The sequence below is a fragment of the Pecten maximus genome, chromosome 2 (genome assembly GCF_902652985.1).
Source record: "Pecten maximus chromosome 2, xPecMax1.1, whole genome shotgun sequence".
Classification (NCBI taxonomy): Eukaryota; Metazoa; Mollusca; class Bivalvia; order Pectinida; family Pectinidae; genus Pecten; species Pecten maximus.
The window spans coordinates 22,261,117-22,280,771 of record NC_047016.1 but is presented as its reverse complement, the minus strand read 5'-3'; the positions used below and the strand labels follow the sequence as shown (position 1 = coordinate 22,280,771).

General features: G+C 36.5%; 1 non-coding gene across 1 annotated transcript; it reads left to right on the top strand.

Annotated features, from left to right (window-relative positions):
- On the top strand, positions 1–193 carry LOC117322566. The gene has a single exon (XR_004531586.1). It is a non-coding gene; the product is annotated as a U2 spliceosomal RNA (small nuclear RNA).
- The last annotated feature ends 19,462 nt before the right edge of the window (positions 194–19,655 follow it).

The following is a 19,655-nucleotide window of genomic DNA, read 5'->3' as shown; positions in this document are numbered from 1 at the left end:
ATCGCTTCTCGGCCTTTTGGCTAAGATCAAAGTGTAGTATCTGTTCTTATCAGCTTAATATCTGATACGTACCCCACAGGGGTACTTCGATATTAAACTGATTTTTGGACATAGGTGAGATGTCAGGGGCTTGCTCCGCTCTTGCCACGGGTTGGCCCGGTATTGCAGTACCTCCGGGAACGGCCCACTCTCCCTAGGGAGAGTAAATTAAAACAAAAATTAGAAACTGGAAATCTCCGTAATCTACGCTTTTCTCTCGTTTTTTCGTTTTTACTTTAATTTGGAAATACTTGTGTACCATGTATTTTCTATTTGTGACTTCCTTAGCATTCGTTTCGCGTAGAAAAAAAGATATGTTTAAACAAATTAACGCTGTCAACATTTTCCATCCTCATTCATATTTATTTTATTGACCTTAAGGTTTACAACTCATCAGATAACATATTTCACAATTTAGACATCAGTGATCACTGCAATATATCAGTGTGCTATCAATATAGAGAATGGACAATTCGGTCAACAAGTTGAGACATTATATATGAACCTTTTCCTTACAGCAATTGTATGGCATCATATACATATTTACATAGCATTGTTAAATCTTTCAAGTTTTTTGTACTAATTAATTCGATCATCTTGAATACCGAAGAAAATTTCTGGTGTTCTCCGATGGCAAAGTTTATGTCACTAACTCAGTAATTTTCCGACTTCGTGAAAACAACATTTTATTCAACTTGTTCAACTTAGATATGTCAGCATACTCGTTGTGTTTGGTGGGCTGATTTAGCTGTCTACTCGAGTAAGTAGGAAGCAAGGACGAATTTTGTTTCGATATGGACTTTGATCAAGCATATTTAACAAAAACGGCATGGTTATTTCGAAATTGTCATTCGGCTGTTAAAGGCTATATAATATATACTTACATATATGTAATTAAATTTGTTTTGACAGTTTTCTGATATGAAGCTATCAGCAAAAATGTCAAAAATTATAAAATAGATCGGCATAATTTCTAAAAAAAACAACAACAACAAAACAAACAAACAACAAACAACAGAAAACAAAAAATGAGCAGCACTAGTTAAATACACGATATGAGTTATCTCCCTTCCCCCATATTGGCTATTTTTGAGCCGTTAGACTCCATAGTGATATAGGTAGACGAGCGACACCAAGGAGTTTGTCATTATGTGACATGAATGATATTATTAGGTTTGGGTAAACATATAAAGCTTGCTAATACGAAAAGGTTAGAATTATTACCCCAATGCAATGTGTTCACATACTTTTTAATATGTATTTACATAATTATACATTGTAAATACATGAATTTTTATATTATGTAACTATGATGTAACGAATATATAAATACACTCCCCATCCATTGTTGTTTATCAGCCGTTCCACGGGTGAACCTGTAGATATATGTATATATGATTTTGTGAATTATGTATAATTATATGTCTCTACTCTAAACTGATGAGCTAATTCGCTCAAAGTAATAAAGAACTTGAACTTGAACTCGCTGGCTAAATTTAAAAAAAAAAATACAAGTTTCCATTTTTCTATAGTTTTGAGGTGAAACAATCAATTCAACCTATTTTCTGCGATAACAATTTGTCCATTTCTTGTCGGTAGATTTTGTAAACACATTTTTATATCAGCTGTCGATATTATAATGGAAATTGTGATATTGAGAACAAACCCTTCAATCTGCGTCATATTGGTAAGGGAAACAGGGACATTGCTATCAATTTATTGAAAATTAGATATTGTGAAATCGAAATAATTACACTTATTATACAACTTATTGAGTGAGTAAAGACTGAGATAAGCAACTGACGCGGAAGAGTCTATGATGTATTTTATCTGAACTCCACGGAAGTATATCGATCGATATTGCCAATACAGTTCTCTCTATATATGCAGTATATCAGGAAATGATAATGAAGTTTTTTGGTGTGTGTGCTTTTTTTTTTTTTTTTTTGTTCCCTGGTCTATGTTATGCTAGTAACAACCAGACACTGACCGAGACATGTATTTATCAACAATGACAGCATTTATTGGTCATACTCTGACAGATGAATTTCGGTCGGAGTAAATCATCCCGTTTTTATCGTCGTTTGCGCTGGTTCAGGGCTACACACTGATACAGAATGATGACATACTTCCATTTTGGCATCAACCAGCAAACATATTAAACCAAGAAACAGAACCAGCTATTTTGTGGGGAAATCGCTCCAAAAATTGGCCTGCAACATGTAACGGCTATAAACCCCTCTCCTAACTTCAAAGTACATGTGAAACACAACGATTAATCCATTGGTACATAATTAAACAAGCCACGTAATTTGTAAATTAATGAGGATAAAGGGAATGTTAAAAAATGTATCTTAAGTAATAATAGTACGTACTTAGCATTTGTTAATTATACCGAAATATTAGACACGAACGAGAAAATATACGTGTACATATATTATTAGTAATGAAGGGGACGTAATTCCCACAGATTCACATAAAGACAGAATGTGTCGAGAATTCGCGGGAAAAGCTAACAATGCTGATACATGTATAACTATGTTCCTTTTCTATAAACCTTCTGATTGGTCAATTGTCATTTGTCCGCGTAGTTAAAATTGGTGTTATAGTTTTTGGATGCAGTAGAATCATTTCACAGGTAAAATAGTAAAATATGATTGAAGGGGAACAGGAGACTTATAACTTATTGAATAAAGAAAACACGGAAGTAATGTATACGTATATGTATACCACCTTTGGCTCCACTGTGAGGGTTGTCTGGTTAGGCATTTGGGAGGATCTCGCCTACTTTACCTGCCATGGATACATTATTAGTCTTCAGACAATGTGTGTAATTTTTGTTTGATTTGCAAAGGTGTATATAGGTAAGAATGAATGAATTATAGAATGTACGAATTATAGGACGAATGAAGAGTGGATGAATGAATTATAAAAATTAATGAATTACAAATTTACAGAATAAAAGTACTACAGAATGAATGAATTACAGAATAATGAAATACAGAATGAATGAAGAGTGGATGAATGAATTATAAAAATTAATGAATTACAGAATTAAAGAATGAATGAAGTGTTGTGAATGAGAGCCCTCTTGCAAGAGGACACTTATCTGTACGGATACTGAATCCAGGGTCCCAACCTTGGCAGCAGTATGAATGTTCTGGAAAATAAAATTATTTGTACCTTAAAAAAATATGTCTCAACAACTCGTGAGTTAATATATTGTTATTGAAACATTCGGCATATTAATGTATTACATAATTTTTATATATAGCCTACGTTGACATCGTGCTTTCTCGTCCTGTCGTACTCGGGGATTATTTTTTTTCTAAATATCACGTTTTCCGTGACAGATATGTCGACTGCCGTTGTAAAAACCACATGTTTACGAACGAAACGTAGTTTATTGCTAAAAAGCGATATGATTGGACACAAAATACATCAATATCATTAATGACCTCCACTCATAAATAAGTAACTGTATAACATGTATATCAAAATATAGTTTCTATAGGAATTCAGTATATATTGTTATATATCGTAACTATACTGACAGGCTCCATGGTCGACATCATAACCACATACAGAAATATTTCATTTTCTTGTCTGACCTGAGGTCCGACATGTTTAATGCTGTTTACTTCTGTCAGAGACATATATATATATATATATATATAATAGATAATAAATTGTTTTTATCCTTACGGACGAATTATAAAAGTAAAATAAAAAAACCAACTCTCCGTTAGCGCTTTCGTCGCGTCATGGCGACTCTTCAGGTCTTCAGAAGAGTCGCCATGACGCGACGAAAGCGCTAACGGAGAGTTGTTGTTTTTTTATTTTACTTATATATATATATATATATATATCTGCTTCTGTTCATTTGGTTTACACAACAGGTTCTCCTGTTGAGAACGAGACATGTAGATAATTCCACAAAGTTTGTAAGTTTATCCGTATTTGCCGTATTTTAGCTCTCATAGCAACATGTTACGCGTTATTATTGACTTATCGTCACATTTAGGTTACATTTTAGACTGATATTGATTTTACTTACGTATCGAATGTTTGCAGTCTAAATCAAGGGAAGTAAATAGCCATGGGCGACAAAGAAATGGCTATTTTTGTTATAAACAGAAAGACTTAACAATATTTAATATTTTTGTCATGTACAAATTAACGAGATTTAACGTTTCTGTTAATGTTAGATTTTTTATGTACATTAACAGTATCGAGGCCTTTTGTCTCATATCAAAGTACTTATAATTACCTGGTACGTACCACACCGGAGTTGGCCCGGTATCGCTTTACATCCGGGACTCTCCTAGCCCAATGAACGTAAACAAATGAAAACCAGACATTTGAGCGCTTGGAGTAAGTGTTTTACAAAAAAAAAACATGATTTTAACAATATGGTTATTTTCGTGTTCCCCGAAGGCAAAATTTGCGTCGCTAACTAAACTTTCCTGCTTGAACATATCGGAGTATATATCCGAGTGGTGACGAGCTGGAAGAAAGTATTGTCACCTTTAACGAATGTTGGTTCCGATATTTACAGTGGTCAAGCACAACATAACAAAAACAACATCGTTGTCGAAATTGCTTTCGACTGTTTGATGCAGTATGCATTGTTATTTTTGACGGTTTTCTAATATGGAGGTAAATCTCAAAAGGTCTATAAAGTGTGTCTAGTATTATTTATAATACCATACAGTTCTTTAAATACAAATACTAAAAAAAAAAAAAAACAATCAAAAACAAAAGGTGTAAAACACCTGTTGTTAATTTACTCAAATTCAATATTGAGAGTTTAGAGACAGCGGTATCTCGGATATTACACCCGTATCGTAACAGTGGTATCTCGGATATTACACCCGCATCGTAACAGTGGTATCTCGGATATTACACCCGTATCGTAACAATGGTATCTCGGACATTAGACCCGTATCGTAACAGTGGTATCTCGGATATTACACCCGTATCGTAACAGTGGTATCTCGGATATCACACCCGTATCGTAACAGTGGTATCTCGGACATTAGACCCGTATCGTAACAGTGGTATCTCGGACATTAGACCCGTATCGTAAGAGTGGTATCTCGGATATTACACCCGTATCGTAACAGTGGTATCTCGGTCATTACACCCGTATCGTAACAGTGGTATCTCGGATATTACACCCGTATCGTAACAGTGGTATCTCGGACATTACCACCGTATCGTAACAGTGGTATCTCGGATATTAGACCCGTATCGTAACAGTGGTATCTCGGACATTAGACCCGTATCGTAACAGTGGTATCTCGTATATTACACCCGTATCGTAACAGAGGTATCTCGGATATTACACCCGTATTGTAACAGAGGTATCTCGGATATTACACCCGTATCGTAACAGAGGCATCTCGGATATTAGACCCGTATCGTAACAGTGGTATCTCGGATATTAGACCCGTATCGTAACAGTGGTATCTCGGACATCAGACCCGTATCGTAACAGTGGTATCTCGTATATTACACCCGTATCGTAACAGTGGTATCTCGGATATTACACCCGTATCGTAACAGTGGTATCTCGGACATTAGACCCGTATCGTAACAGTGGTATCTCGGATATTACACCCGTATCGTAACAGTGGTATCTCGGATATTACACCCGTATCGTAACAGTGGTATCTCGGACATTAGACCCGTATCGTAACAGTGGTATCTCGGACATTAGACCCGTATCGTAACAGTGGTATCTCGGATATTACACCCGTATCGTAACAGTGGTATCTCGGTCATTACACCCGTATCGTAACAGTGGTATCTCGGTCATTACACCCGTATCGTAACAGTGGTATCTCGGACATTACACCCGTATCGTAACAGTGGTATCTCGGACATTACACCCGTATCGTAACAGTGGTATCTCGGATATTACACCCGTATCGTAACAGTGGTATCTCGGATATTAGACCCGTATCGTAACAGTGGTATCTCGGATATTACACCCGTATCGTAACAGTGGTATCTCGGATATTACACCCGTATCGTAACAGTGGTATCTCGGACATTAGACCCGTATCGTAACAGAGGTATCTCGGACATTAGACCCGTATCGTAACAGTGGTATCTCGGATATTAGACCCGTATCGTAACAGTGGTATCTCGGACATTACACCCGTATCGTAACAGTGGTATCTCGGACATTACACCCGTATCGTAACAGTGGTATCTCGGATATTACACCCGTATCGTAACAGTGGTATCTCGGATATTAGACCCGTATCGTAACAGAGGTATCTCGGATATTACACCCGTATCGTAACAGTGGTATCTCGGACATTAGACCCGTATCGTAACAGAGGTATCTCGGTCATTACACCCGTATCGTAACAGTGGTATCTCGGACATTACACCCGTATCGTAACAGTGGTATCTCGGCCTAAGTAAGGTAATAGTTATGATTTATATTATAAGTGTTGAAAGAAACACAACATCCTACTGTTTATCTCTGAAAAACTAGTTTGTACAGTATAAATGGTGTGTTTGTACAGTATAAATGGTGTGTTTGTACAGTATAAATGGTGTGTTTGTACAGTATAAATGGTGTGTTTGTACAGTATAAATGGTGTGTTTGTACAGTATAAATGGTGTGTCGGCCCGTTTCTGATTAAGTCTGGTAAACCTATTCACTATGACCAGACATATCCTGGTTAATTTTATATATTACAAATCCAAGTGATTACCTTTCCTTTAGAACTAATTGGACCAGAATCCTGGTGTTTTGAGGTTTGATAATAAAATAAAACTTCATTTCCTTTTTATGTTAGCTGAATATATCGCCTTGACAGTAATTTGTGTGTAGGTGCTCAGTCCGACACCAGTGTAGATGGTATCGGTGTCGTCACGGTGTAACAGCTAACTAATCAATGGAAAATTGTTTACTATTTATATCGGGTTTGGAATACATTCATTGATCCATCCATTGATATCAGGTACGTTTTGTACGTCTTACCTGTTGCTACATTATAATTATTGAATTTGCATAAACGGTCACGTGGAACAGGGATGGTACTAGGAGTATATTCTGGGCAGATCTTCAACCGCTGGCTATGATTTAATTTGAGCAAGTTTGCATAATTGTCAATTCTTTCATTGATTCTTATATTCTTACGTATTCAAGTACGAAATGTGACTATCATTACATCATATTTAATTACGAAACGTTCCTATCATTATATATTAGTAACACAAATGACGAAGGGAGACAACTTTATGACTCGTGCCCTGACCGGGCCCCGAACTCACGCACCCAATCGCCTAGCCAGATATACCGCTGCGGCCCATCCACGCGCAGTGATGGTCGGTCAGATTCCCTGACCTAATCATAGTATTATATATTTCGAGGAGAAATGCGTTATACCCTGTCGTTCCCCTAATAAGCAACTCTATAGTAAATACAGCTCTGATAGACCTCTGTCTTTGATGTCTTTCTTTGTATGTGAATAACCGATCTCTGTGCTATTCCCCAGGGAGAATATGGAATATACGGGCTTTCTGTGTTATGGTCAACACAGTTTTGTCGGAGTCATATAAATTCTCCATATTGGGTAGATTTGATTATAAAATAAGCGTCCATCAGGTATTGGTAAACATGTCACCTTCTCAGCCATACCCACTCAAGTTTTCATGGCCGACCTAAATGTAAAAGGAATTTGGTTGACATGAAGTGAGCAGCAACACTCCTGTCCGACTAGTAGTGTATTTACTTTCATATATATATATAATAGTCTAGGTATATTTTGTTTGTGTTTACTGTGTTTTGTCTCTGTACATGTATTGTTCCAATATAACCGTACTTTGTTTACATTGGTCCACCGTCTCATCAACAATGGACCCTAGAACTATACATAAACCACTACCGACCGAAGGTATCATTAACACAAACATAACGATATGGTTCGTTGTTTATCTACTACACTTGTGTAACTCTTTTATGTTCTATGTCTGAATGTGATTAAAAGGACGGATTGTCTCGAACATTCGACAGATTTTCTTGTCTGTACTGTCGTTATTACTACATGAGCAATTTTTTATTTCTAGTTTTAAAGATCCGGTAGCTATATTGGACCGTACCGTCGTTATTACTCACTAGACCCTATATAAACAATTCTATATACGATATATATACTGACGAAGGAAGACAACTTCATGATTCGTGACCTGACCGGGCCTCGAACTCACGATCTACGGCAACCAATCACCTAGCCACTCACGATCTACGAGTCACGTCAGGATGACCTTTTGGATTAACCAATCAAACAACTACTTACAGAATCTTGGAAGTGAATTCGGTATTTACGAAATAGCATGACTAGAGTGCATGGCTTGAGTAATCTGTCAATCTGTTTCAAGTCATTTGTCCAACGAAGCATATGTAGCTATATACATGCTGTACCGAAATGGTTAGCTACAGATGCATGATGTGACGAATAGGTGAGATCGATGACACCGACTAATTGTCAATTCGACCTGAAAGTGAAATATTGAGGTAACAAAGGTCATCCTGACGTGACCCCTTATGCAATGTCGTTAGATGTTCATGTAAAGTAGTGAGAATGATCATCTAGATTTCAATTTGATTGCCAAACTTACAGATTTGTACTCACTATACATGTGGTATTCACAAATTTGTGTTAAATACCGACATTTTAACCGATTTTAACATACGTGGAACTTCACTAAATGTAAAATGTCAAAACAACATTTAAGCAATGTGCATACACATACACTTGGTCGAGACAAACATTTTACGAAGATATTAAACAGGACAAGTAAGTGGGTGCAAGTTCTTTATTTGGTGACAATAACATCAATGATGAGGAAAATTGGTCGAGGACATCCGATGGTCGGTGATGTGTTGATCAATAAAACTGTCCAAGGACATCCGGAGGCCGGGATGTATGACTTCTTCTACATAAATCTGTCACTAGTTTGTACGGTTTTACGACGTAGACTTGCGATAAAAACGTAAATACTATCTGCGGGTTGACGATTTACGTGTAAATAGATACAAATATACATACAGGGTTGTATGTATGTACATAACACCAAATGATAGCCAATATCTTATGTCACATCACCCACCACCTTTACCATGAACCCTAGTACTGCGACCTCATGTTTGGTATAATAACATAAATACACTAACACATAGACAACACATTTCCAATAAATGACACAAAACCTGTCTTGACGGTCAGTTTAAGGACAATATATTCGAACAATAGAACTAATCTAATTAAATACTTTAAATCTCAGTTTTGTACGAGAGAGGTAGTTTGTAAATACATATGTTTGAGTAAGTAACGGTCGATTGAGTCTGATGGATACAATAGTATTAGGCCTCGAACGTCATATTGAAGAGTTTAAATTACTTTAGGCATGCACTCTAGTTTTTAATATCACTGATGAGTCCTGGGAGAACAAAGTCCCTAACATCACTGACGAGTCTTGGGAGAATGAAACAGCTACAAATGTATATGATGTCCCTAACATCACTAACGAGTCCTGGGAGAACGAAACAGCTGTATGATGTCCCTAACATCTCTGACGAGTCCTGGAAGAACTAAACAGCTGTATGATGTCCCTAACATCACTGACGAGTCCTGGGAGAACGAAACGTCTATATGATGTCCCTAACATCTCTGACGAGTCCTGGAAGAACTAAACAGCTGTATGATGTCCCTAACATCTCTGACGAGTCCTGTGAGAACGAAACAGCTGTATGATGTCCCTAATATCTCTGACGAGTCCTGTGAGAACGAAACAGCTGTATGATGTCCCTAATATCTCTGACGAGTCCTGTGAGAACGAAACAGCTGTATGATGTCCCTAACATCACTGACGAGTCCTGGGAGAACGAAACGTCTATATGATGTCCCTAACATCTCTGACGAGTCCTGTGAGAACGAAACAGCTGTATGATGTCCCTAACATCACTGACGAGTCCTGTGAGAACGAAACAGCTGTATGATGTCCCTAACATCACTGACGAGTCCTGGGAGAACGAAACAGCTAAAAATGTATATGATGTCCCCAACATCACTTACGAGTCCTGAGAGAACGAAACAGCTGTATGATGTCCCTAACATCACTGACGAGTCCTGGGAGAACGAAACAGCTGTATGATGTCCCTAACATCACTGACGAGTCCTGGGAGAACGAAACAGCTAAAAATGTATATGATGTCCCCAACATCACTTACGAGTCCTGAGAGAACGAAACAGCTGTATGATGTCCCTAACATCACTAACGGGCCTTGGGAGAACGAAACAGCTACTTGATGTCCCTAACATCACTGACGAGTCCTGGGAGAACGAAACAGCTGTATGATGTCCCTAACATCACTGACGAGTCCTGGGAGAACGAAACATCTATATGATGTCCCTAACATCACTGACGAGTCCTGGAAGAACTAAACAGCTGTATGATGTCCCTAACATCACTGACGAGTCCTGGGAGAACGAAACAGCTACCGAATATATGTTGCAGTTTAATTCAGTTTGCCTCTACTGCATCTAGCTCATATTTGTATTGAAATATGCTTATATCTTGGACGTCTTCTGAACAATCCCTACAGTATATCCAATAGACATGTTAAAATATATATGAAAACATACCTATGAAAGAGACTTTTTAAATAAATATTATCTTTTATTACAGAAACTGAACAATTACTCGACTAATCAGCGGAACGTCTGGCTTCACATTAAACGGTTTATAATGATAAGATATATAATCTAAGTGTAAACATTAGATACCACTGACTATCAGTAAAAATTAATTGATTAGCATGTTTGATATCATGCATATCTTAATATTTTACCGGTAATATCTACACCTAAGTAAATCGTGTTGTTTTGTACGTCTGTGCAATATATCCTCTATTACAGAACCTCTGCAGACTGTTATTATATATAGCCATTGTCGTGTGTTCCGTCATACGTTAATTAATTCCCTCACTGCTGTATGGACAATATTGATCTCATAAACCGCTGACGTCAAATAACACATCCATATATATACATGCATGTTACACCATTTACAAAAAAAAGTTTTAAAAAAAGGAAAGAATATCCTTTATTAACAAATATCGATTTTGGCATCAAAAAGCCGAGTTACATGAACGTCAGCATTGATGTTGTTATGTGAAAACCATACAATTTAGGTAGCCGTAACAACAGATGTCGGATCCATTGTTTGTACAGAAGAACCCCTCAAGGGATGTATTCGCTGCCAACAGCTGGTCCCAAAACCACAGCTTCATGTTTTATTGATTCGGAAAATCTGCTCTTTTTGATATTTTATTCCTTTATTGTACATGCAGACAGCCCTAACTCGTTTGTGTGTAAGTTTTTTTTAATGTAACCAGCTAATGTTGAGTCTGCATGATTTCCATAATTATAGTTACAATGTACTGTATAACTGTAGTGATTTGGGTTGGGTAGATCCCTAAAACAAATACCAAATACCAATGTTTTTTATCATAAGTTACCGAAAAGATTTAAGCATAAGATTTTTTTTTATATATATACATATATTTTATATGGTTATTAATGTAACATAACAACAAAAATTACGGCAGAAAGACAGTTTTATGACTCATGGCATGACCAGTCCTCGACCTCTTGATCTACGAGATCCTTCTTATGAAGCTATAATCAATGTATATGTGCTGCAATAATATATTTGTTTATCCCCGTCCACACCAACATACGTATTTTCTCTTTACGTTACTATTTTTGTTTTATATAACTTTTAATAAGTGTTTGATAACTACCAGTCCTAATCTTCAGTCGTATATGACAGTATTTCTCTCACACCCTATCTAGATGGGACATATCATTTTATACTTATTTGTTTTTTTCTGGAACAATTTCCTCGGGTTGGTAAAGTAAATATGATAGAAGTTATGCAACACAACCAATATTATAGTTAAGAGTGTGACGTTTACACTGTCACCTTCATCAGACTAATGACCAATGTGAAGCCTTCTAGCACAGTCTTATGTAGTGTCAGAGATGGTTAACGATTCTATCTACCCCAAAGGATATTTTGTCTTAATCATGATCCTATTGACACCAAGTTCGAAAATAGTGTGACGAAATAGTAAAAATAGAGTCGCCCTCTATCTCTATCCCCCCCCCCCCCCCCCCCCCCCCCCAATATTTATTTCCGTTTACGATGTATCAATTTACTTAATTTCTTTTTATATTATTATTTTGATCATACTGTAGCGATAATGCAGTTGTTACGAATTGTTATATATGTACATCAATATATACACGTCTGTTGTGGATATCTTATCACGTGTTACAAATCAAGAGGTATTATTCAAAACATTTTAACATATCGTATTACACGTACAGTATATGCTATCTTATCATCAATAACAAATTTTATTAAACTGGTTTATCTTATAGAACGAGTTGAAATATGTAAAACATATCGACATTTTATATTAACATTTCCTTATCTAACACCGTATAAACAGATTGGCGATGATACTAGCCTGTCTACAATACTATTAAGTTCAGCGTTGCAGATTATGTTATGTCGCTGTCAGTCGGGTTACCGAGGAGTCGCGTCAGTACGGAAGCATTCGATTTTCATTGGTATCATTTTTAAATTGAGAAGAACCTATCAATGTAAATAGATATAACAAAGGATATGTTTACTTATCCAGACAGATATAAGGTATATTTACTTACAACATATATATGTAAGCGCGCTGTACGGTGATTTGTCATTATACTACGGACTGCCGCGCAATAGAGAATATCTCCTATGGTTCTTGTTTACTTATCACTTGTATAGGACATACAAATGTATATTATTATAATGATGTTATATCCATAAGATTCATAGCGAATGAAAATATCTTAACACTCTATAAAGTACACGAAATCACTGGAATCTCGTAATAACATTCATTTCATTTATGACGGTATAGCTTTTTTCAAAATTAAAAAAAAAATACATTTAATAGATTTTTTCACATTTTTGTAGTTTTACTATTTCTATCACTAATTAGTATCTACACTGGAAGTGTTGTTTTAAAGCGTTTTACTACTCTCGTGCACTGTGATGACTCATTACAGATGAAAACCTGGTGATATCAGCATTACTTTTAGTTTTAGAACTTATACTGACGTGTACATTCAATCAAACTGAAAGTACTGAAAGACTGAAAGTAGGAAGTAGTAATTAAGATCGCAGTTTTTACACGCCGGGATTCTTTAGCTTTCCGAGAAATTCAGCTGTATGTTTAAAATAATTTTGCAACAGGAGACTAGATCATGCGTGATAAATTAATGTGATAATAACTATAACAAAGATATACAATAAGTCTAGAAATATGATACATTTTTATTGCATTTTTTTTTATTTAAGTCTAGACATATGATTCATTTTTATTACATTTTTTATGTTTGTCTAGAAAAATGATAATTCTAGAAATATAATATGTCTAGAATATAATAAGTCTCAAAAAAAAAAAAAAAAGTCAATCTAGAAATATAATAAGTCTAGAAATTGATAATTATAAAATGTTGGTTTTTCAATAGTTCAAACTTTCTCTGTTTTACCAAACTTTTGTTGCAATAAGTATGTATATGTTCGCAGAAATTATCAAACAGGACACAACATTTTCTCGTATATTAATTAACGACTTAATTTTATCGTCGACGATATAACACCCTTAATCACATCGAAGGATGTGTCCCTGAGGACCCTCCTCACAGACTAGCCAGCAAACCTCCATATCGTATGACTTTACCATGGGACATGTACCTTATATATTAATATGGAGTATCGTCTACCTTATATATTAATATGGAGTATCGTCGTTTGAGAAAAATTGATAAAGCGTTTCCAGATATTTACTTAAAGAATTACCTAGGACCTTAAGGATAATCCCAGTCTATAGATAAGACATTATCGACAGGCCTGTTATTTGATTTCATGTACATATTTGTATCCCTTTATTCTCAGGGGTGTGATTCAAATAATAGCAGTTATGAATATTGATTCGATTGTATGCGTCCAAAAATAGATTATTGTAAATTGAAGATATGTATTTCCAAGCGACATAATACAAAAAGAAAAGTCACAAGCTTTAACAGACAACAGTTAGGTAAAATATGACATATGTTGTATCCCTGTTACTATTGTGTAAACACATGTGCTTAGGCCTTCTTTAAAGTAGTAATGTGACAATTATTATCGAAATTATTATTCTAAATCTCAATTGATAAAACTGGGGTAACATATGAGGAAAATATGTAAACCTCTGAAAAAATACAGGTGAAGCGTCTTCTGTTTCACTGAAGAATCTAAACATGTCAATTTAGGTCAAATTTCTAATGTAACGTCCTCAAAGTACTTGTACTGTAGTATTTAATAAATGGGAAGCTTTTAGGCGTTTAAAATGATTCCAGAACGTGATATCTTCAAAATAAGCCAAACAGACACTACTCTAACGTTTCCATTTCGAGATATCTAAAGGATGTAAGTAATATAATAATCAGCAAAATTAAGTTATCTACGAGATGAGAAATCCCCCTCTGATTATCAAGCACTTTTTACATAGAAGTTTCTATATTTCGAATCATCTAAATACCTTGTTGCAACATGTATACTATTGTTAGGCTATCAATGTCTTTAAATAACTTAGATTGGCGAGTAACATTAAACCCAGATTTCCATAACATTATCATTATAGTAAGATATACTGATAATATATATACATATATTAATGAAAATACTGAATATTCATTTTTCAAAAACAAGTTATGATATATCATCGAAAGAACAATACATCCCCTTTTAAGTGGTATGCACATTTTTTGTTGATATTTCTATTGCTGGCATTGAAGTACCAAAGGGTTATGGATTTTGCATTATCCCCACTTTACTATCGAAAAAAACATCCAATATACTGCAAATTGCTGTGTTCAATTAAAGCTATTGAGATGATCCTAGTAGATATCCTCACCGACTCACCGCAAAGTTTTCTTATTCCTAGACTACTAGGAAAGAAAATATATTCCCAAAATGCAGAACAAAAAGTAAATGCTGTACGAACAAGATAATGAGAACGAAATGAGTTAAGATTTATAAAAGAGAAGGTTTCTGGGCATTCGATGAAAGCATATTCAAATAACTATTTTCGTTATACATGTTCCATCGATGTTTTTTAACTGACACTTCATTACTTAGTGTACATCTTATGTTTTAATACATTGTCATTTATATAACTACCTTTATCAATTGTAAAATGATTAAGCAGTGTTGTGACTTGATCACTATGTTACATAAAATTATTAAATGAATATAAAATACTGTTTAAACTAATGAAACAATGCGTATACTGTAAACGTAGTTATTTCCGCGGGGGTTTACTTTCGCGATTTTGACAGGTAATTTTTTGGGTGTTTGTTGTTTCCGCGATCGATGAACCTTTTTTCTTTTGTACAGGTTCCATAAATACTGCATAAATCACCGCATGAAAGGCGTAAGGGGGGATTTTCGCGGCTGAATGACCTTCGTGAATTTAAGGTAAATTTCTTCCTCTCATAAATTTTTCACGTATACTATGTCATGTATCGGTCCAACACTAACCTCTAAAACCAAATTGGCATTGTTATAATGCATTTTACCTTTATAAAGACTGTTTAATTGAGAATGTATGGTTTTCTCCAAAATTTGTCGAAAGGAATAGAAAAGACAGCGTATGAACGAAAGGTGAGACGTGAAGGTCAATAGGTCAACAGGTTCACTATTACAAAATCATTAATCCGTACTCCTTGCGAACGACCAAAGATCTTTATTATTTCATTTACGAGTGTAAACCGTTAAAAGAAGCAGTAGGAACCTCCCTCTGGACATCCATATCCCCAATATATCATTAGCGAGGGTCCAGTCTACCGGACAAACCAATGTCATCTATCATTACCACAGCTGGTGGTCAATAAATCAGTGATAATACAAAGGTGAGTCATAAAATTCACTGGACAATCGTCGAGCTGGTTGTATGACCGACTAATACTAGTTCCTGTTGATAGACAAAGGTATATTATTGTGGCCATGTATTTTATAGGTAAATACAAACGCAGTTCCTGGCAGCTAGCTTCATTGTTTGGTGTTGAACATAAAAATAATATACAATTTGTGTAACCTTTGTCAAGCTAGGTCTGCACACCATTTCATGATACATCTGTTAGCCGTCAATCGTTACTGACAAAAATAACTGTTTTTTTTTCACGCTGAGCGATAAGCGGTTTATTATTATTTTTCTATTTACGTCAGCAGGACTGTTAACTACTTACAATTGTACCTACCAGTCAACAGTGTATTAACCTCCACAGAGCGACGTGTACAAAACCTGGTTACATAAGTATGGTTAGATGACTCTTCTACCCACCTACGTGTGTTAGCATGGCCCGAGGCTGTCAAGGGCTAAAATAATCTTAAAGATTGGAACGGTTTGACAAATTGGAACAGTCCCTAGTTTGACAAATTGAAACGGAATATTTTTTGACAAAATGGAACAGTCCACAGTTTGTCAAATTGGAACGGTCTATCTTTTAACTAACTGGAACAAAATAATGTTTAACATATTAGAGCAGTGTACAGTTTGACAAATTGGAACAGTCTACATAGTTTGACAAATTGGAACAGTCTACATAGTTTGACAAATTGGAACAGTCTACATAGTTTGACAAATTGGAACAGTCTATATAGTTTGACAAATTGGAACAGTCTACAGTTTGACGAATTGGAACAATCTACAGTTTGACGAATAAGAGCAGTGTTCAGTTTAACAAATTGGAACAGTCTGTAGTTTGTCAAATGACAGAAATGAATTTGAAAAATAAGGACAATGTACAATTAGATACATTTTGACAGACTTTAGTTTGACAATTCGAACATTCTATTCTTTTGCATACTGGAACAATCTTTAGTTTTACATGGACTGAATAATAGTTAACAAATTAGAACAGGATACAGTCTGTAGGTTGAAAACTGGAATAGTTCATTGTCGGAATATAAATTCGGAACATCCTTTAGTTGGATAAAAGGGACTTAGTCTATAATTTGACCCTTTAGAACAGTTTCTTGTTCGCAAGTTTGGGGCAGATTGTAGGTGGACAGATTGAAACAGTCTATAGTTTGACAAATTAGAACTGTCTATAGATTGACAATTTGAAACATTCTATAGTATGGCAAATGAACGGATAAGAGCTTGACAAATTGGAGTAGTCTATAGTTCGACCAATTAAAATTATACAAATTGGAACAGTCGGTAATTTAATTAACAACATTCAACCCAAAAAGTTCATTGGTTTCACTTTCACAAGATAAGGGATTCATAACGACTCGTGATTATGTAATTACAGAAGAGTGAGGTACACGTTTTTAATGTTTCATTCATTGCTTATGAGCATGCACATAAGAATATAACTGAAGTTGTTGTGGAGCAATATATAGGCCTGTTATAATCGGTTGTCCCATTGAACTGTAGGGTTGAGTTACACGTATACCTCATATATAAATTGATTATTGTTTTAGGCTACATGTATAAATATTAAGTTATTTTATTTTAAAAGTAAATTTAATCGGATTAAAGCGTTCCCTGGTAAAATACGTTTTGGTTAACATGTGGCTGGCAGCTATTTTGGCTGGCTAGTCAGTTGTGTAAAGCGATAAGAAATATATTACCTTGCTGTTGTGTAACCAAATATAAGTTTGTCGGTTTCGTCATGTTTAATCAAACACAAGGTAATGTTTTCCCAATGTCGCATGTTTTTACTTCCCGGGCAACGTCACGTACACTCCACTGCGGTTTTACTTACAGCATGTCTTGTAGATATAAGTTATGATTTAACCTCGCCAGCGTTACATATTACTGGTGAAGTTAACTTTGATTTGTATTCAATGAGGCGAATTTGGTAGGTTGATTGACTCTATGGTCGTAATTTCGGATCCCGCTTTTTTTATCAATATTTTCGTCGGAGTAATATAACAACGACAGCAGGCTGTATGAGAATGGAAAGCGTGACGCTAAAATAGTATAATCATGTGACTTTTCCTATACTAAAATAGTATAATCATGTAACTTTTCCTATACTAAAATAGTATAATCATGTAACTTTTCCTATATTAGTCCGTAACTTGGTCCGAGCTACGTTCATCCGTCCAGATGACACACAGCCTGTAGGCCTAGTATCACTATCCAGATGACACACAGCCTGTAGGCCTAGTATCACTATCCAGATGACACACAGCCTGTAGGCCTAGTATCACTATCCAGATGACACACAGCCTGTAGGCCTAGTATCACCGTCCAGATGACACACAGCCTGTAGGCCTAGTACCACCGTCCAGATGACACACAGCCTGTAGGCCTAGTATCACCCCCAGATGACACACAGCCTGTAGGCCTAGTATCACCGTCCAGATGACACACAGCCTGTAGGCCTAGTATCACCATCCAGATGACACACAGCCTGTAGGCCTAGTACCACCGTCCAGATGACACACAGCCTGTAGGCCTAGTATCACCCCCAGATGACACACAGCCTGTAGGCCTAGTATCACCCCCAGATGACACACAGCCTGTAGGCCTAGTACCACCGTCCAGATGACACAGCCTGTAGGCCTAGTACCACCGTCCAGATGACACACAGCCTGTAGGCCTAGTATCACCGTCCAGATGACACACAGCCTGTAGGCCTAGTACCACCGTCCAGATGACACACAGCCTGTAGGCCTAGTACCACCGTCCAGATGACACACAGCCTGTAGGCCTAGTACCACCGTCCAGATGACACGCAGCCTGTAGGCCTAGTACCACCGTCCAGATGACACGCAGCCTGTAGGCCTAGTACCACCGTCCAGATGACACACAGCCTGTAGGCCTAGTACCACCGTCCAGATGACACACAGCCTGTAGGCCTAGTACCACCGTCCAGATAACACACAGCCTGTAGGCCTAGTATCACCATCCAGATGACACACAGCCTGTAGGCCTAGTATCACCGTCCAGATGACACACAGCCTGTAGGCCTAGTACCACCGTCCAGATGACACACAGCCTGTAGGCCTAGTATCACCGTCCAGATGACACACAGCCTGTAGGCCTAGTACCACCGTCCAGATGACACACAGCCTGTAGGCCTAGTACCACCGTCCAGATGACACACAGCCTGTAGGCCTAGTATCACCATCCAGATAACACACAGCCTGTAGGCCTAGTATCACCGTCGAGATGACACACAGCCTGTAGGCCTAGTATCACCATCCAGATGACACACAGCCTGTAGGCCTAGTATAAAGTGAAGGACAATCTGAGATCCGTTAAATAAAAGTTAAAGTGTATAAACTTTTCTACATATCTGATTCCCATTATAATTATTTTATATAGAAATCCAAACGTCGGTTTTCACCCAATACGACTTGTCTCTTCTTTGCTTTTCACCATTGGCTAAGTCTAAAAACTCTTATTTTCTACAATACAGTTCAAATCTTAAATGTGAATATGCTAATAATTCATATATTTTTAC